At 37.0% G+C, this 21,822-nt stretch overlaps 1 long non-coding RNA gene across 3 annotated transcripts in view; it reads right to left on the reverse strand.

Annotated features, from left to right (window-relative positions):
- Nucleotides 1–21,822, reverse strand: part of LOC145518618 (uncharacterized) — a 356,357-nt gene that overhangs the window by 120,133 nt on the left and 214,402 nt on the right. For 2 of the 3 annotated variants that reach the window (XR_014063035.1, XR_014063036.1), the window contains one exon: nucleotides 13,379–13,516. This is a non-coding gene — a long non-coding RNA (uncharacterized LOC145518618). Of the gene's footprint in view, nucleotides 1–4,047; nucleotides 5,173–13,378; nucleotides 13,517–21,822 lie in introns of those variants that run through there. The other variant, XR_014063037.1, reaches the window with a different exon arrangement.

Genomic DNA, 21,822 nt, shown 5'->3' on the forward strand with positions numbered 1-21,822 from the left:
TATTTAAATACTCATATCAGTCATACTCATTTGATGATTAATGTGTGTGCTGATGACTCTACAACGGGTAACTCCACTCAAGACTTTTGTACTCTAAACTCACAGGCTCAAATCCATATTGGATATCTCTGTTTCAAGGTCTCAAATGTAGCAGGTCCAAAACTCGATTTATACCTTCTCAACCCCCAAACTGGGCTTCCCTGATAGCTCAGTTAGTAAAGAATCCACCTGCAATGCAGGAGACCCCAGTTAGATTCCTGGGTTGGGAAGATCCGTTGGAAAAGGTATAGGCTACCCACTCCAGTATTCTTGGGCTTCCCCTATGACTCAGATGGTAAAGAATCTGCCTGTAATGCAGGAGACCCCGGTTCAATCCCTGAGTTGGGAAGATCCCCTGGAGAAGGGAAAGGCTACCCACTCCACTATTCTGGCTTGGAGAATTCCAGGGACTGTATAGTCCATGGGGTCACAAGGAGTTGGACATGACTGAGCGACTTTCACTTCCAACCAAAAACTATTACCTCTGTGCCTTTCTTAACTTAGCACACAACAACTCCAAGGAATATTTATATTCATTCAAAATTAAACTTTCAGACTTGAAACTAATATAATAAATTTTCTAACTGAGCTATATTTGAGAACCATCTAAACATTTATATAATAGTGTAGATTTTGTAAGGACTGAAGCAAAAACATGTAAGCATCTTGATTATTCTCTTTGCCTTTATTCCACATTAACAAATCCTTTAAGACTTAAGGCTTTATCTTTAAAATGTACCCAGAATTCAGCCAGTTCTCACCAATATCCAGTTCTATGAAAGTCCACAACTGCATAGTGTTTTTGGATTACTGATAAAGGTTGCTACAGAATTCCCTTCTTGTTCCCTCTCCATCCCCACTCTTCCCCACCCCCCAACCCCAAGCCCCTTTTCTTAAAGTTCACTGCAATCCTTTTAAAACAGTGGTTATTCACTAGTGGTGATTTTGTCTCCCCTGAGGAATGTCTGCAAATGACTCTGGAGTCAAAATGGGGAGGGGGGGACTACTGACATCTAGTGGACAGAGGCCAGAGATGCTGCTATCAATACATCAGTATAATCATAGGAAAGCTACCTTCAACAAAGACAGACAGAACCACAGTCACAGACTCAATTTTAAAATATATAAACAGTATATACAGCAGGGCTAAACATCTTGAAAAACCAAACAACCCAATCACAAATAAATGGGAAGAAGATCTAAATAAGCATTTCTCCAAAGAAGACATACAGAAAACCAAAAAAAAAAAAAAAAAAAAGTTAAAAGATACCCAACATCACTAATTATCAGAGAAATTCAAAGAAATTCAAATTAAAACTACAATGAGGTATCCCCTCACACCAGTCTTAATGGCCATGATTCAAAATCTACAAATGATAAAAATGCTGGAAAGGGTGTGGAGAAAAGGGAATCCTCCTACACTATTGGTGGGAATGTGAATTGGTATAGCTATATTGGAAAACAGTATGGAGGTTCTCCATATTGGAACAGAGGTTCCTTAAATAACTAAAAATAGAGCTACCATATGATCCAGCAAGTCCACTCCTGGGCATATATTCAAAGAAAATTATAATTTGTAGAGATACATGGACCTCACAGAAGCAATCTAAATGTCCACTGACAGATGAATGGATGAAGAAAATGTGGTATATACACATAATGAAATATGACTCAGCCTTAAAAATGAATGAAATAATGCCATTTGCAGGAACATGGATGGACCTAGAGATTGTCTAGGTCACACAGTGAGTGAAGTAAGTCAGACAAAGACAAGTAATATATGATATCATTTATATGTGGAATATTAAAAATGTGGTACAAATGAACTTGTTTACAAAATAGAAATAGAGTCATAGATGTAGAAAACAAACATATGGTTAACAAAGGGGAATGAAGTCAGGATGGATCAATTGGGAGACTAGAACTAACATATACACAATACTATAAGGCAAATAGATAACTAATACAAATCTACTGTATAGCAGTTTTAAAGAACCTATTGTATCATGAGAAATGTTGGGCTGGATGAAGCACAATCTGGAATCAAGATTGCCAGGAGAAATATCAATAGCCTCAGATATGCAGATGACACCACCCTTATGACAGAAAGCAAAGAAGAACTAAAGAGCCTCTTGATGAAAGTGAAGGAGGAGAGTGAAAAAGTTGGCTTAAAGCTCAACATTCAGAAAGCTAAGATCATGGCATCTGATCCCATCACTTTATGGTAAATAGACAGGTAAAGAATGGAAACAGTGACAGACTTTATTTTAGGGGGCTCCAAAATCACTGCAGATGGTGACTGCAGCCATGAAATTAAAAGACGCTTGCTCCTTGCAAGAAATGTTATGACCAACCTAAACAGCATATTAAAAAGCGGAGACATTACTTTGCCAACAAATGTCCGTCTAGTCAAAGCTTTGGTTTTTCCAGTAGTCATGTATGGATGTGAGAGTTGGACTATAAAGAAAGCTGAGCACCAAAGAACTGATGCTTTTGAACTGTGGTGTTGGAGAAGACTCTTGAGAGATCCTTGGACTGCAAGGAGATCCAACCAGTCCAACCTAAAGGAAATCAGTCCTGAATATTCACTGGAAGGACTGATGATGCAGCTGAAACTCCAATATTTTGGCCATCTGATGAGAAGAACTGGCTCATTTGAAAAGACCGTGATGCTGGGAAAGATCGAAGGTGGGAGGAGAAGGGGACAACAGAGGATGAGATGGTTGGATGGCATCACCGACTCAATGGACATGAGTTTAAGTAAACTGCGGGGTTGGTGATGGACAGGGAGGCCTGGCGTGTTGCAGTCCATGGGGTCGCAAAGAGTCGGACACGACTGAGTTGACTGAACTCATTGTATAGCACAGGGCTTCCCTGGTGGCTGAGATGGTAAGGAATCAGCCTTCAATGCAGGACACCTGGGTTGATCCCTTGGTCAGGAAGATCCCCTGCAGAAGTTATTTACCCACTCCAGTATTCTTGCCTGAAGAATTCCATGGACAGAGAAGCCTGGTGGACACACCTGAGTGACTAACACTTTCACTTTCACTGTATAGCGCAGAGAACTCTACTCAATACTCTGTAATGACCTTTATGGGAAAGGAATCTAAAAAAGAGTGGATATATGCATTTGTATAACAGATTCACGTCCCTGTACAGCAGAAACAAGCACCATGTTATAAATCAACTATACCCCAATAAAAATTAACTTAAAAAAAGTCTCACTCTCATGACCTTCCAATGGATTCTCATCTCACTCTGACTGAAAATAGTCTTGAAATTAATTGCCTAGAAGGCCCCACAATACCCAGTCCCCTGATATTTCTCTGATATCACCCCCTCTTATAACATCTCACTTATTTCCAACAATATTGGCATCCATAGAATATCTCAAATATATTTCTATATCAGGGCCTTAGCATTTACTTCTCTCTCTTCTTGAAATATACTTTGAATATATGTTTATATAATTTACCCTTTCACTTCTCTTAGATGTCTACTCATCGAAGCTTTAATTGTGAGGCCTTCTCTGATCATCATTTATAAAATATAACCCCTCAGTACGACATACACATGGATAGATAGCCTTTCCTATTCCCTTTCTGTTTTTCTTCTCTGCATAACTTCGGACTTCTTAATATACTTACTTGCATTTTCATTTCTCCTTTACAGTGGAAGTTTAATGAAGTCAGGAACATTTTTTTTTTCTACTTTGTTTACTTCTTGAATACTTAGATGCCCGGGACAGAAATGGGTCTTTGATAAATATTTGTTGTCTGAAGGAACTGAAAATTCTTGGTTATTTATCTATTGAAATAGCATTACATTAAACTTTGCTTAACTTGAGTCAAGGGACTAAACATACCAATTTTTAACTAAAGAGTTTTGATTCCTCTCACATTTTATGTTGATTACATGAAAGCAGAATATCTTATAAGCTCCTTCTCAGTCCAAGGAAACAGGATCACATCAATAAGACAGAGATGAAAGGGCATGGAGACTAACAGGAGAATTAAATGTTCTTTTATTTTCTCTCTTACTTTCAACTGATAAGTAATTATGGGTGTAAGTCTTCAGCTCTTTGATTTGCTTTAAACAAATTCAAAAAAGAACAAATTACCTGAAACCTTAAAAGACAACTTCAGTTAATCAGCAAAGTACAGTTCATAAATTCCCTGTGCACATCTATGCACTGCAAAGAGCTAATTCCGGTGAGAAAGTAAGTTCAGAGTTATTGTTAAGTTAGCTCACTCAGGCTAACTTATCCCCTAACTCACTACAGCCTTATTTCATGACTCACGGTGCAGGGGATATGGAGAAAGCAGGTCAGTGATTGCATTTTAGTTTGACATTAGAGTAATGACATCTTGGTGTTTTAGCCATGTGAGCTGAGAAGAACTTAGTCTAAAAAATGTAAATATGAGTAATGAATGATACAGCATATTTTGCTGTATCCTCCATCCAAGCCCTCTGGAAACTGCTTAATTCATTTAAACTCAGTTTTCTCAATAAGGAAGAAAATATGAAACTCTAAGCCTTTTCCCATTGCATGTAAAATGCTTAGTGTGATGTCCGAAGACTGCATATAATCAATGATTCTCCAACTGATAGTTTTTGCTCCTGTTATTACTGTTATCATTACTATTATTATTTTCAAAATCCACCACTTAGAATAGTACTCAGACATTGTAAGACTCCAGTAAATGTGCTTTAAATACATAAATGAATTATTTTATAGAAACAGAAGAAAAGTATTCAGTTAGAAGAAAGAAGGAAAAAACTGTTCAATTTAACCCATCCAGAAAACCATTGCCACAAATAAGACATTTATGTATTCAGTGTCCTGGCATAAGATTTCTGATTTCTAGAAATCATGCATATCAAATGTATCAGCTGCACCAGTCCATGAAGTAGGAATTGTAGGGAAAAAGGTTAACACAGGTCCCCAGTGAAATATAACTTAATAGGACCCCTATCTTACACTACTCACAAAAGTTAACTCAAAATGGATTGAATACTTAAATATAAGACCTGCAACTGTAAGTCCAAAACAAAACTTGGGAAACATATCTTTGAGAATGGTCTTGGCAACAATTTCTTGGATAAGTCACCAAAAGCATAAGCAAAAACAGGCTGAAAAACAAAAAAAAGGAACAAGAAGAAAAAGAAGGTTACATCAAAATAGAAAAGCTTCCACACAGCACAAGAAATAATTAATAAATGGAAAAAATAACCTACAGAAAGAGAGATGGAATTTGCAAATAATATATCTGATATGTAGTTAATATCCAAAATAATAAAGAACTCATACAACTTGATAGAAAAAAAAGGAAAAAAAAAAAAGAGAATAATCCAATTAAACATGAACAACAGACCTGAGCAGGCATTTTCCTACAGAAAATGTACAAATGATCACTGGGTATATAAAAAAGTCATCAACATAACTAATTATCAGGGGACCCTAAGCCTGTGAGCCCGTAAAACCAATCTTACAAGACCCAAAACAGAGACCAGTCAGGGAGACCCATTTGAGCTTGTCTAGACTTCTGAGTCAAGAACTGTGAGATATTAAATAGGCTTTGTTTTAAGTTTCTAATTCTATAGTAACTTGTTACTCCATAGAAAACGAATACATCTGAATTCAGCAATGAAGTGATTCCTCACCAATCATAACAGAAGATAGGGGTTTATATTTTGGATGAAAAAAAAGTTGAACTCATGGAAATGGACTAAATAAATGAACTTGGGCATATTAAATAATTTAGATACCAACTCCCTCGTAATGTTCCATGGTCAGAATTTAGCCACCTAGCTAAGTATATTCTGCCATAATGGGACGAGGTAAAAAAGGAAAACATATATTTGGGTGCCTCAGGATGAAATGATCATATTGCTCCCTCATTACCACAAAGTGAGTCTCACAATTCAGCAAAACTGGTCAACTCACAGAGGAAATTTTTATTTGGAAATGAGGGCTTTTCCACTCAAGCTCAAGACTTATAGTATACTACCAATTCTAGTTGGGCAGGAGTGCATTAGTTCCCTACCCTTGGCTTCGTTCCACTTGGAGAGAACCCTGGTACACCAACCCCCTTCCCCTCTGTCCTCTTGTTTGCTCATTCTTCTCTGAGTACATGACATGGTTTATTCTCAACCTTAGATTTAGAAGAAATGGTGTGTGAGTCCCATTTTTCCTCTTTGGGAATCACACTGCGGATGCATTAGGAATCATGCAACTCTGTCTTGTCAGCTTCAAAGAGTAAACCACCAAGGAGGGGACCTGGGGCTTTCTTAGCAGACTGCCTGGGCCTAAGGATGATGTGTGAAATGGGAGGGGGGAATCTTTCCAAATGCAAAATTTACTCTTGGGAAGCCCACTGGAAAGGGATGTAAGACCCAGTCTCTTCAGTTAAACTTCAGTAAATAGGATATTTGGGCTTCCCTAGTGGCTCAGCCTCTCCTGCAATGTAGGAGACGCAGAAGATGCAGCTTTGATCTCTGAGTTGGGAAGATCCCCTGGAGGAGGGCATGGCAACCCACTCCAGTATTCTTGCCTGGAGAATCCCATGGACAGAGGAGTCTGGTATTCTACAATTCATAGTGCATCTTTTTGATAAAGCAGAGTTTACTGTTGATGTGGTTGTGTACTTCCATCAATTTATAACCTTATATGTGCCTCCATGGCAACATTTTTCCCTTAGATGGCAAATATATGATTACCTTGCTGTCTTCTATAATCTGCTCATGAGATCAGGAACTACGGCTTATTTATATTTTTATCCCCAGAATCTAACACTGTGTCATGAACAAAAAAGATCAGATGCAATGATCTTAGTTTTCTGAATGATGGGTTTTAAGCCAACTTTTTCACTCTCTGATTTCACTTTCATCAAGAGGCTCCTTAGTTCTTCTTCAATTCTGTCATAAGGATGGTGTCATCTGCATATCTGTGGTTATTGATATTTCTTCCAGCAATCTTGATTCCAGCTTCTGCTTCATCCAGCTCAGTGTTTCTCATGCTGTACTCTGCATATAAGTTAAATAAGTAGTTTGACAAAATACAGCCTTGACGTACTCTTTTCCTGATTTGGAACCAGTCTGTTGTTCCATGTCAAGTTCTAACTGTTGCTTCCTGGCCTGCATACAGATTTCTCAAGAGGCAGGTCAGGTGGTCTGGTATTCTCCTCTCTTTAAGAATTTTCCACAGTTTGTGGTGATCCACACAGTCAAAGGCTTTGACATAGTCAATGAAGAAGAAGTAGATGTTTTTCTGGAACTCTCTTGCTTTTTCAATGATCCATCGGATGTTAGCAATTTGATCTCTGGTTCCTCTGCCTTTTCTAAATCCAGCTTGAACATCTGGAAGTTCACGGTTCACATACTGTTGAAGCCTGGCTTGGAGAATTTGAGCATTATTTACTAGCATGTGAGATGAGTGCAATTGTGCGGTAGTTTCAGCATTCTTTGTTATTGCTTAAACTGGAATAAAACTGACCTTTTCCAGTCCTGTGGGCACTGCTGAGTTTTCCAAATTTGTTGGCATATTGAGTGCAGCACTTTCATAGCATCATCTTTTAGGATTTGACACAGTTCAACTGGAATTCCATTACCTTCACCTTTGTTTGTAGTGATGCTTCCTAAGGCCTGCTTTACTTCACATTCCAGGATGTCTGGCTCTAGGTGAGTGATCACACTATCGTGATTATCTGGGTCATGAAAATCTTTTTGGTATAGTTTTTGTGGGTTTTCTTGCCATGTCTTCTTAATATCTTCTGCTTTTGATAGGTCCACACCATTTCTATTCTTTATTGAGCCCATCTTTGCATGAAATGTTCTCTTGGTATCTCTAGTTTTCTTGAGGAGATCGCTAGTCTTTCCCATTCTATTGTTTTCCTCTATTTCTTTGCATTGATCACTGAGGAAGGCTTTCTTATCTCTCCTTGCTATTCTTTGGAACTCTGCATTCACAGGGGTATTTCTTTCCTTTTCTCCTTGCCTTCACTTCTCTTCTTTTCACAGCTATTTGTAAGGCCTCTTCAGACAGCCATTTTGCCTTTTTGCATTTTTTCCCCCTTGGGGATGGTCTTGATCCCTGCCTCCTGTACAATGTCAGGAACCTCTGCCCATAGTTCTTCAGGCACTCTATCAGATCTAACCCCTTCAATCTATTTCTCACTTCCACTGTATAATTGTAAGGGATTTTATTTAGGTCATACCTGAATGGTCTAGTGGTTTTGCCTACTTTCTCCAATATAAGTCTGAATTTGGCAATAAGGAGTTCATGATCTGAGCCAGTCTGCTCCTGGTCTTGTTTTTGCTGACTGTATAGAACTTCTCCATCTTTGGCTGCAAAGAATATAATCAGTCTGATTTCAGTATTGACCATCTGCAGATACCCATGTGTAGACTCTTCTCTTGTGTTTTTGGAAGAGGGTGTTTGCTAGGACCAGTGCGTTCTTTTGGCAAACCTCTATTAGCCTTTGCTCTGCTTCATTCTATACTCCAAGGCTGAATTTGCATGTTACTCCAGGTATTTCTTGACTTCCTACTTTAGCATTTCAGTCCCCTTCTAATGAAAAGGACATCTTTTCTGAGTGTTAGTTCTAGATGGTCTTGTAGGTCTTCATAGAACCATTCAACTTCAGCTTCTTCAGCATTACTGGTTGGGGCATAGACTTGGATTACCGTGATACTGAATGATTTGTCTTGGAAATGAATAGAGATCATTCTGTTGTTTTTGAGATTGCATCCAAGTACTGCATTTTGGACTCATTTGTTGAGTACGGTGACTACTCTATTTCTTCTAAGGGATTATTGCCCACAGTAGCAGATGTAATGGCCATCTGAGTTAAATTCACCCATTCCAGTCCATTTTAGTTCGTTGATACCTAAAATGTCTATGTTCACTCTTGCCATCTCCTATTTGACCACTTTCAATTTGCCTTGATTCATGGACCTAACATTCCAGGTTCCTATGTAATATTGCTCTTTACAGCATCGGACTTTGCTTCCACTACCAGTCACATCCACAACTGGGTTTTGTTTTTGTCTTGGATCCGACTCTTCCTTCTTTCTGGAGTTATTTCTCCACTGGATCTCCAGTAGCATATTGGGCACCTACTGACCTGGAAAGTTCATCTTTCAGTGTCCTTTTGCCTTTTCATACTGTTCATGAGGTTCTCAAGGGAAGAATACTGAAATGGTTTGCCTTTGCTTTCTCCAGTGAGATGTTTCACTACCTTAGTTCAAGTACAGAAAACAATTCAACACAGATACGATAGTAAATACCCAAGAAACAGTTCCAACCCCAAGAGTTTACTTTGTTCCAAATAGTTATGTTGGATTTTATAGTATATTTTATACAGCTTAGTTAAACTCTTTTCAGTTTTTAGTATGATGGATCTTTTGTGTTATTTGCCACATTTCTCTACTGTGATTGAAATTTTACAGCCCATGATTGTCATTCATAATCATGTTCTCATGTGATTCTAGTGATAACTCTGTAATTTTATCTTATTATCCCCATTTTATTGATGAAGAATCTTAATTCCCAAGACTTTAAGTAGCTTGCCTAGAATCTCTTAGCTTGAAAATGACTGAATTAGGGTTTTAAATCAAGTCTATTTAACTTAAACCCTCAAGAACTTTTCTTTCTACTATGTTCAAACAATCAGACTCCTACTTTCCCTTTAAATAATTTCACAAGTTCTACCTACACTAACATTTTAAAGATTTCAGATCACAAGAAACATAAACCATCAGGAATAGGATTCCTTGTGAAAGCACTCATCTAATCCATTTTAACCAGTGTTTAAGAACTTTCCTCCACACAATATTTGGAGAAATCATCAATTAGTCTGTTACTCATCAATTTAAATTATAGGTTACTCAAATTATTACTCCTAAGAATAACTCAATATAATCTTGTTATTAGAATGTTTATTTCAAAACAAATTCTCTATCGATATAAATTTTGTGTTGTACTTCTTAGGATCAAAGATATTATATCTAAATCATCTAAATAGCTTTTCTTCCAACTTTCTTGTTAATATATTGAGTGTGTACATGTTCAGTTGCTCAGTTATATCCGACTCTTTGTGACTCCATGGACTGTAACTGGCCAGGCTACTCTGCCCAAGGGATTCTCGAGGCAATATTGGAGTGGGTTGCCATTTCCTACTCAAGGGGATCTTCCCAACCCAGAGACCGAACTAGCAACTCTTGCATCTCCTGAATTAGCAGACAAATTTTTACCTCTGAGCTATCTGGGAAACCTTCTAAATATATCAGGCCCCATTTAAGTGAGAACCAAAAATTTGATTCTTTAAAATTTTTGTTTGTGACTTCCTGCGATTAAATACAAATCTAGAGAGAATCCAGGCAGCTCAAGTGTTCCAGAGGTTCCTCTGGGTAATAAAAATGTTTCTGGTTCCTATGGCTAGTTGAAGTTCTAAGATGAACCCAAGAAATGTACCATCATTTCAGGCCATTTTCATGGTTTGATGGAAACTGCACTGAAACAATAAGATCAGTATAGTCTTCTGTTTAAAAATATACCTAAAGGACTCTGGTACCATCTCACCACCTTGTGAACATTCAAGATGAAATTCCCAAGCACGTGTTTCCTGACCTTGCTTATTCATACTTGTATCTTTCTCAATATTACCCCCAAATAGGAGCATTATCCTGGTCCCTAGAGAAGTGGGCTAGGTGGATGAGTGGAGTCCTAATGACATTTATTACAATTTGAATTATTATAATGTTTTACTCTACTTTAGACATGATATGGGTAGCACAAGGTGAGGCTCAACTGCCTATCCATCTTTAATGTAGATGAAATAATATTAACTAATTGTTTATCTTATGATGATAATCCATAGTAATTGTTCAATTAAATTACTGCTCTGTTCAGATTTTTCTAAATATTCCTTTATATTATTATTTATATTAGAATAACATCAAGGATGTCAATTAATATATTTCATTAAAATAAAGTACATGATTTTACTTATATATAAAATAAATGGATTTGTTTCGTTTAAAAATCTTGGTTTAGTCTACCTGTCATCAAAATATTTTAGGATTCTGAAAAATTTGAATATATACTGTCTACATATTTCATTTACTTAAGAAAATTTAAATTTATTCAGTAAATTTCTTCACAAAGGAAAATTTACAAAAAATATTCATGGAAATTTTTACAAAAGAAAAGAAAAAGTTGATCAACAGAAAGGCCACTGTGAAACATCCACTCACAGATCAAACAAACTGGATCAGTGGATTAAAATCTAAAGCTTGTGTGAGAGTCCAGAGTATATAGATTTGCTCTGGTATGGCCCAGTAAGATGGATAGAGACAAAGAAATAGCAATGGTCAATTCATGTGGATACTGAATACAGAACATATGGCAGAAATTCCTCCAACAACAACAGCAAAAAATATAGGTAGCATCAGTTTCACACTTTTCATTTGTTTCTTCTTAAAAATTGCAATGCAAAGTACACCAGAAAACTGCTATTCTATTGTCTGGTTAACAGGTCAGCTGTACTGTAAGTGCACTGTTTGTCAAAGGCCATTCATTTTCTATAGCACTTTCCAGTCAATCATAAAGGAGATCAACCCTGAGTATTCATTGGAAAAAATGATGTTGAAACTGAAGCTCCAGTACTTTGGCTACCTGATGTGAAGAACTGACTCATTGGAAAAGACCCTGATGGTGGGAAAAACTGAAGGCAAAAGGAGAAGAAGGCGGCAGAGGATGAGATGGTTGATAGCATCGCCAACTCAATGAACATAAATTTTAGCAAACTCCAGGAGACAGTGGAGGACAAACAAGCCGAGTTTGCTGCATTCCATGTGGTCTCAAAGAATCAAATAAGACCAAGCAACTGAACAGCAGCAACAACACAGCATTCTCCAATTATACAGTATACTTTTAGCTGATCTGTAGCATGTATAGGAGCTGATACTACTGCATCAAACAGCCTAATTTGAAGGAAACACATGTTGCTTTGATGGCCAATCCATGTTTATTTCAGTCTGTTTCTGAGATGGACACATTTAAAATATATTGATCTTCAGTAGACTAGTAGACTACTAAAGTAGTAGTAAAGTAGTAAAGTAGACTTTACTAGTAGACTGTAAATATATCTTTGGATATCTCAATATATCATACTCAAATTAATAATCTCCTACTTTAAAATTTACATTTTTATATAGGTTAATTTTCATTACTGGGAGTTCAAAATAGTTTTTGGTAAGTTATTAAAATACAAATTTATTCTTACCCACATGGATATATTTATTAATAGATTGTTAGAAAATGGATTCTTTTCCATGACGTTTGAAGTTCCAGAACACTGGGCAAATAAACTTTCCGATTATATGTTTGATCTGGGCTGAGTGGCAGATAATGCAGTGCAGTTTCCAAGCAGCTTTTGAATCTTCCACTTGGTGTATTCCTGATGCATATGCATGTGTGTTTAGTCGTGTCTGACTCTTTTGCGACCCAAAGGACTGTAGCCCACCAGGCTCCTCTGCCCATGGAATTTTCCAGGTAAGAATATTGGAGTGCATTTCCATTTCCTACTCCAGGGAATCTTCCAGACCCAGGGATCAAACCGACATCCCTGGCATTAGCAGGTGGATTCTTTACCACTGCATCACCTGGGAAGCCCATATTTTTGATACTTGCTCCTAAGTTTGCCCTACACATGTGACTTTTCCCATTCTACCATTTTCCTTCTCCTGCCAAGCAGCTTTATAAGATCTATTTGGACTTAGGGTGTTATAGACCTGATGTTTTTGTGGACTGGTCAAGCATGTGTGTTTATGATGACTGAAACAAATCAACTTTTTTTATTAAACCCATTTGTGGCACTGATTATCAAGAAAGATATGAAAACAATTACCTGTGTACACAATTACCTGTGTACACAGTGTTCTTGCCTGGAGAATCCCAAGGACTGGGGAGTTTCGTGGGCTGCTGTCTATGGGGTCGCACAGAGTCAGACACGACTGAAGCAACTTAGCAACAGCAGCAACCATATGTTACACTTCAGTATGGACACACACACACACACACACACACACACACACACATAATTATTATGTATACAAGTGTACTGATTTCCTGTTGCTTCACAATCACCACAACACAAACTTGGTGGCTTAGAACACAAGTTTTCTGTTTCATGGTGGTTCAGGACTCCCGGCACAACTTTTGTAGGCACTTAGCTAAGGATCTCACAAGGCAGCTGAGCTATGTTCTCAACTACAGGCTTGACTAGGGAAGAGTTTGCCTCCAAGCATATTCAATTTTCTGGCACAATCCATTTACCTGTGGCTGAATGACACAGAGCCTTGGATTTTACTGGCTGCTGACTGGAGGCCACCTTCAGGTCCCAGAGACTGCTCAGAGGTCCTTGCAGCCACCCTCACTTCCTTGTTGTATGACCTTCTTCAACATGGCCTTTTCCTTCATTAAACCAGCAAGAAGAATATTTCATTATGGTCACTGATTACAAATTCACTTGTCAACATAATTAGAATAATGCACTTCTACACTTATTGCTCAGTTAGACATATAAACAGCTTCCCCTTTGATGTTCTAAATATAGAAAAAGGTTTTAGCGGAAAAATGCACTTAGCAAAATCAGACAAAATCTATGTAATTGCTCTCAGATGAGAATAGGGACGCTTACCTCTTTACAGATACAAGTGTGAATACATAAAGTGTTAAACTACTAATGAGCAATCAGAAAGCAGGGGAGAAGAAAATGAGACAGTTTTCCTTTCTACTTATTCCCAACAGAGAGTAATATTCAAATGATCACTCTGCAAATCTTAAAAGGCATGTGCACATGTACTTGAAGGTGAATGAGTACGATAAATAGATGGCTATAGCCATCTATAGGCTATAGCCTTCTCAAACTAGGTATATCACATTTTCAGAGAGAAATAGTCTTTAAAAAAACATTCCTTCAATTTAAAATATGACCAATTATAAATTACCTTCACAGGTTCCTCAGATGAGAGAGAAAGACTTTCCCAATGGTATCAGATCATGTGTGAAAAATCTCTTATTTATCCATCAAGGATAAATAAATATTAGTCTAAGTGTGCCCAGGTTCCAGCATCACAGAAGACCTTCACAAATGATCCAGTGAAGTTAAGCATATAGGATTTTCTCCATAGTTGGTAAAGGTAACAATTGAATATAAAGGTGCCATGCTTTGACCACCTTCTCTACGGGTTTTATGGTCTTGCTTTCAATTTTCTCAGTGTTTCATTTGGCCTTAGTAAGTCTAATCAGTGTATAACCTTTGACTAGATGCTATTTTGAGTTTATGCATCATTTGAATTCCCATATCCTTTTTCTCCTTCCTGCCAACTTCCCTCCTGTCTGGACTCCCCAATACACACTCATCAAAGATCTACTTCTAGTTAATTAGAAGCATCTAGAATTGCCTTGTCTGCTTACTCAGTAAGATATTTCTAAGGGGTTACAAGGTATATCAAAACATGTAGACAATGCTACTAGAATAGGTTGAATAAAATGTTGCTGAGATGAAACTATCTGGATAAATATAAGACTTGAATTTCCATTATCTTTAACAAATTCATTACCAAACCACAGAGAAGTTTTGGAGTTTGTGAGAATGTTTGACCTGTGATGGGAGGTTTCATTTAATAGAAGAGTCAATGAAAGGAATGTTTAAGGAGACAGAATAATAACTCAAATGGTTATATATCTGTGGTTCAGAATCATCAATATTACATTTTAAAACAATACTAAACTTCTAAGTAATGCACAAGTTCTTATTCCTTATACTTATGGAAAGAATATATTATGGCCTTACTCTAGATACGCAAAATGAAGCACAAGACTCCCACTTTTTTTGTGCTGTGTGTGGTCTTTCACCTGTATTCACTCCATAATATGCATCTGACATTTATTGACCTTCCTTATGCAAAATACTTTATCTATTGTTCCTGAGAATACAAGGATGAATACATTATTACACTAAACTAAATCATCTCAAGAACTTACATGGGTATAGAGTATTACATAAAGAACTATGCATTAAACAAAATTCATTAAGTATACAGCACAGCACGCTTTGGGAGTCTAAATGAGGCAGTGAAACTTTAGCCTGTAATTGTTAAGACAGACTTATGGAGAAACTGATGCTTGCTTTTATTCCAGATAATCAGTTTTAACTGTTTAATAATCAGTTTCCACTGATAGTGGAAGGTTAAATATGAATACAAAATGGAATACTAGCTTAGATCTTTAAAGAAGGAAATTTACTAGCCTATTTTTATGTATCCTCCCTATGTAAGTGGTCTTAAAGATAAGCTATTATCTATCAAAGTGCTAGTTAAAGAGATAACAGTCAATTATTATAGACATTTCTGCTGTAAGTCTGAGCAAGGTTCTAAATTTATTTCTTTTCCTAAATGTTGTTTTTAACAACAACAACAACAAAAAAGAGTTAGTGACAAGAGAATTGAAAGATACCCAATGCATTATAATGTTTGGTTAGCCCTGAAGATTGATATACTTAATAGACTTTGGCTCTGAAACTTTATATGAGGATAATTTTTTCAGGTATTTGTTACTACTTGATTTACTATGAAGTTAACAACAAATGAAGGTTTGAAACAAATGATGTATGACTGTGTGTCTCAAAGTACATTATCCAAATTTTTCCTCATTTTGGAAAAACCCATGAACCACTGTTATGAATTAATCTGAATAAAATTATCTCCACATTAATACTCTGAAACATTACGAACATAAAAGAAAAAAAAAAAAAGCCAAGAAGCTCATACATTTTGGGTTGCCAGGGATGATTCTGATTTAGGACTGTGATTTATGAGTAATGGTTAACTATATCCATTTCACTCCTTGAAGTGGCCTAGTTTGGACAATAAATTATTTGATCACCCTAAATAAAATGAATGTATATTCAGTTAATGGATAACCATACAGTTAATGATAAACATTAGAAATACCTTGGTCACTCTCAAATCCTAACTTCCTCTCTTTTCTAAATTTGGAGTTTATACATGTTATTGTAGATTCAATTGTGTCCCCCCAAATAGATACAGAAGCCTCCTTTTCCCATGAATGAGACCTTTTTGGGAAATAAGGTCTTTGAGATGTTTGAATCAAGTTAACAGGAGATTAGGGGGGACTGTAAATGTAATGACTGGTTCCTTTTAAAGCAAAAAACACATACAAACATGCAGACACAGACACACACAGACCACGTGATGGTCAAGGCAGAAACTGGTGTGATGCAGTTCCAATAAATGTCAAGGACTGCCTTCAATGACCAGAAGATAGAAGACAGGAAGTGTTCCTCCCTAGAGTTTTCAGAAGGAGCATAGCCTGCTAACAATTTGAGTTTGGAGTTCTGGTTATCAGTTTTACAAGAGAATAAATTTTCATTATTTTAAGCTTCTCAGTTTGTGATACTTTGCTGCAGCATCCCTAGGAATATAAAACAGAGATTATGTCCATGAATGTCTTTAGAGTTTGTCATATGTATATACCGATCAGATTATTAGTATTTTTCATATATTAATACTTTATATAAATATAAATGGAATCAGATAGATGCAAAGATGTTTCTATATTTATGCTATTCATTTCTCTAAATACTTCATAGATTTCTTTTAGCTTGACTGTGGAATACTATCCCATTCCAAATACACAAGCATACAGCTGTGTATATATAGCTTCCGTTGTTAATGGACATTAATGCTGTTTGCAATTTATGACTATTACAAATGTATCTTGTACTCGTCTTTTTGTAAGTGAAAGTGTTAGTCTCTCAGTCGTATCTGACTCTTTGCCACCCCGTGGACTGTAGTCCACAAGGCTCCTCTCTCCATGGGATTCTCCAGGCAAGAATACTGGAGTGGGTTGCCATTCCTATCTCCAGAGGAACTTCCCGATCCAGGGATCAAACCCAGGTCTCCTGCATGGCAGGCAGATTCTTTATCGTTTGAGCCACCAGGGAAGCCTAAATGAGTAGGCAATGTAATTCTTCCACTTAATGTTGCATTGCTAAATTGCTCCTTGAATTAGTAATTTTCAAACTTGTAAGGAATGTATAGAAAGTCACTTTGCTTCTTGTTACTATTACAGTCAGTATTATTAGAGCAATATTTCTGTTGTCAACTTTTTTGCTGTTGGTGGGTGGCTGATTGTTTTTGCTAATCAGTTAAGTGAGAAATTATACTTCTTCCTGTTTTAATTTGCAGTTCCCTGATTACTGCTGCTGCTGCTGTTAAGTCGCTTCAGTCATGTCCAACTCTGTGCGACCCCATAGATGGCAGCCCACCAGGCTCCCTCGTCCCTGGGATTCTCCAGGCAAGAACACTGGAGTGGGTTGCCATTTCCTTCTCCAATGCATGAAGTGAAAAGTGAAAGTGAAGTCGCTCAGTCATGTCCAACTCTTCGAGACCCCATGGACTGCAGCCTACCAGGCTTCTCAGTCCATGGGATTTTCCAGGCAAGAGTACTGGAGTGGGTTGCCATTGCCTTCTCCGTCCCTGATTACTAGTGAAGTTCATTTATTCACATGTTCACTGGGATTTCAGATATTCTCTCCTGTGCATTATGTGATCATAATTTTTGCCCTGTAGGTAGATTTATTTGTATTCCCCTCAATAATATGTAGCTGATATTATTAGTTTTTGGATCATGGTTCTTGATTTATTTTACATGGTTTAAATATCTTTTTTTCCAGATAGAGGCTTATATGCACTGAACAATATAATTTGTTAAGGCAAAGTTATTTTTTGTCCTCTTTAGGATACCCTTATTATGGTGAACATCACAGTGTTTTCTGACTTGATTGCATGTATGATTTCCTATGAAATTTTGAGTTCTTTACCAACAGGAACAATGTTTCTTCTCATCTCTAGCTAATGACACATACAAGACACTACAACAATAAACATTAAGTGATAATAAAATAATTTTAGGCTTGAGAAGTAGTTAAACCCATTACCAGAGAGCACCAGGCAATCACTGCTGGTGAAAGTTTAGAAATACAGTACATATAATATGACTCTTGTGACTACAGGATTAAAGAAACAAATTGATGGAAAAGATTTCTTGGTTATTTATACCCTCCCATCATCTAACACACAATACAGCAAGGCTATATTTTCTTTATTTGATTGTCCATAGCGTGTCCGAATACACTGTAAAATGAAGAAAATTACTTGAGGCAACAAATATAAGAACATGAAATTACTAAAAAATATGATACCCTGAGCTAGGAAAAACACTGCATATATATATTCTGATCAAGAAGCCCACCAAGTCTTTACTACTAAATTTTGGAGCACATTTAAATCTCATTAACATATAAATTATATTTATTTTTATTATTTTCTTTTAAGCATCCTCATAATCTCCCATATTACGGTTCAGCTTTCTTTCTTATATATCAAATGAGTATATTAGCATATAAGCTTAAATATGATAATGAGCAAAATTTATAAAGATGCTCACATAAAAACTGAGGATTGTAATTTAGCCCTTCCAATCCAAATTAATGTGTTGAAGTAGAATTGAAACTACTTTGTATTTATTTATAAGTTTAAGTTGCACAATTCCTCCAAGAACATTGGAATTATTATTAACCCTAGTCTTCTTAATTAGCCTCTTTCTATCTTTTAATGACTAGCCCATGTAGCAATGAGAGACAATGGATTATGTCTTACCACTTAATTCTACATTTTGAAATGCATTAATGGTTCTTGTCATTCATATTATGTGAGTGTCACTTCCTCGGCAACATGCTGACAACATGTCACTAAGACTGAAGATGCAGGATTAATTCCCAAGAGTGATGATCTGAATTGATTCATTTATCTACAAACAAGTAAACATCTCTCCCTTTCTTTCTAAGTTTCTATGTGACAGTATCATTGTCGTATATGATTTCTATAATATAAAAATTAAAAATAATTTATCTGAACACACCTAAATATAATGTAATATTTTGAAGATAATTCAATTAAAATAATATATATTATGCATATATATATATGTTGAGTAAAGGAAATTGTAAATATATTTGTATGAGTGGTTAGTTTGAAACATTGCAGATAGAGACTATCTTTATGTTAGGCGAGTCACTTACATTGACAGTCAGTTGCAAGTGACTTTTGGAAACAGTTTAAATGTGACAACAAAAAATAAACACTATGTCCAATGAGATCAAAGTTCCCTGAGCAACTAAGAAAAAATATTCAAATTATGTGCTCATTGATACATCTGTTGGGTGATCTTTAAAGTTCTACTTTCTCCTGTAATATTATTTTGATTTTTGCCTACATACCTATTTGCAAATAGGATGAGCATATGCTTCACATTTACCAGGACACTCCCATTTAACTACTGTTTATTTGGTATATGTTTTATTAACCTCATCTCCCTCTCAAAAGAGCCCTGGCTTAAGCAACAAACTATGTACTTAGCCTACAAATATAAAATAGTCAAACACTTTCCACTTTTAGTCATTTTTTTATAGCAATCAAAGGGAACTTTCAGTATCTTCTGGATGTGAAAAATATCAAAAGCAGTTTACTAACCCTGAAATTCCACTAAAAAAGTAAAGTTCTCATTTATGGTATATGATGAGAAATTGTTCTAAGGAAGTATACTTTGCAACATATTATAGTTGGTTAACAAACAAACAAAAATAAAAGTCAAAGAAGAACAAGAACATCTAATGTTTTCGAATGTCTTCTGTTATATACCACATGAGGGATAAAATGGATTAGTCCTTAAAAAATGCTGAAGTGATACAGAACTAACATTTTGGAAATGAAACAGTTTGGGAGATATCAAGTGACACATTCAGCCAGTTGTACCAGAATGAGGATTAGAAGTCAATTAACTTGACCTGGTCAATTTACTTTTACTACAGCACAAAGCCTTTAATTATTAGAGTAGCTGGTCCATAGCTATGTGCATAGTTTCAGGATATAAAATCTATATTCTCCAAAAGTATTAAAGATAAGCAAAAGAAGTCATCAAAATTAAATTCAAAGTTAAAATAAAGGAATTAAAGGGATATATATCTATATACTATTCATGGGGTTCTCAAGGCAAGAATACTGAAGTGGTTTGCCATGCCCTTCTCCAGTGGACCACATTCTGTCAGACCTCTCCACCATGAACGTCCGTCTTGGGTGGCCCCACACAGCATAGCTTAGTTTCACTGAGTTAGACAAGGCTGTGGTCCGTGTGACCAGATTGGCAAGTTTTCTGTGATTATGGTTTCAGTGTGTCTACCCTCTAATGCTCTCTCACAATGCCTACTGTCTCATTTGGGTTTCTCTTAGCTTGGACGTGGGGTATCTCTTCATGGCTGCTCCAGCAAAGCGCAGCCGCTGCTCCTTACATTGGACGTGGGGTAGCTCCTCCTGGCCGCTCCGGCGCTGTCGCAGCCTGGTGCTCCTGTGCCAAAGAACGCCAAACTACCGCACAATTGGACTCATCTCACACGCTAGTAAACTAATGCTCAAAATTCTCCAAGCCAGGCTTCAGCAATACGTGGACTATGAACTTCCAGATGTTAAGCTAGTTTTAGAAAAGGCAGAGGAACCAGAGATCAAATTGCCAACATCTGCTGGAACATCGAAAAAGCAAGAGAGTTCCAGAAAAACATCTATTTCTGCTTTATTGACTATGCCAAAGCCTTTGACTATGTGGATCACAATAAACTGTGGAAAATTCTGAAAGAGATGGGAATACCAGACCACCTGACCTGCCTCTTGAGAAACCTGTATGCAGGTCAGGAAGCAACAGTTAGAAATGGACATGGAACAACAGACTGGTTACAAATAGGGAAACGAGTACGTCAAGGCTGTATATTATCACCCTGCTCATTTAACTTATATGCAGAGTACATCATGAGAAACGCTGGGCTGGAAGAAGCACAACCTGAAATCAAGATTGCTGGCAGAAATATCAATAACCTCAGATATGCAGATGATACCACCCTTATGGCAGAAAGTGAAGAGGAACTAAAAAGCCTCTTGATGAAAGTGAAACAAGAGAGTGAAAAGGTTGGCTTAAAGCTCAATATTCAGAAAACTAAGATCATGGCATCCAGTCCCATCACTTCATGGGAAATGGATGGGGAAACAGTGGAAACAGTGTCAGAGTTTATTTTTCTGTGCTCCAGAATCACTGCAGATGGTGATTGCAGCCATGAAATTAGAAGACACTCCTTGGAAGGAAATTTATGACCAACCTAGATAGCATATTAAAAAGCAGAGACATTACTTTGGCCACCCGATGAGAAGAGTTGACTCATTTGAAAAGACCCTGATGCTGGGAGGGATTGAGGGCGGGAGTAGAAGGGGACGACAGACGATGAAATGGCTGGATGGCATCACCAACTTGATGAACATGAGTTTGGGTAAACTCCGGGAGTTGGTGATGGACATGGAGGCCTGGTGTGCTGCGATTCATGGGGTCGCAAAGAGTCAGACATGACTGAGCGACCGAACTGAACTGAACTGATATTTATATAAATAAATAAATAAATAAATAAATAAATATATATATATATATCAATATACATGTGTGCATGCTAAGTCGCTCCTATAGTGTCTGATCTGCAATGCTATGGACTGTAGCCAGGCTCCTCTGTCCATAGGATTCTCCAGGCAAGAATACTGGAGTGGGTGGCCGTGCCCTCCTCCAGGGGATCTTCTTGTATGTAGCATGGTAACCTATAG

The sequence above is a fragment of the Giraffa tippelskirchi genome, chromosome 8, assembly GCF_054371585.1.
Source record: "Giraffa tippelskirchi isolate mGirTip1 chromosome 8, T2T-mGirTip1v1.2.pri, whole genome shotgun sequence".
Taxonomy (NCBI): Eukaryota; Metazoa; Chordata; class Mammalia; order Artiodactyla; family Giraffidae; genus Giraffa; species Giraffa tippelskirchi.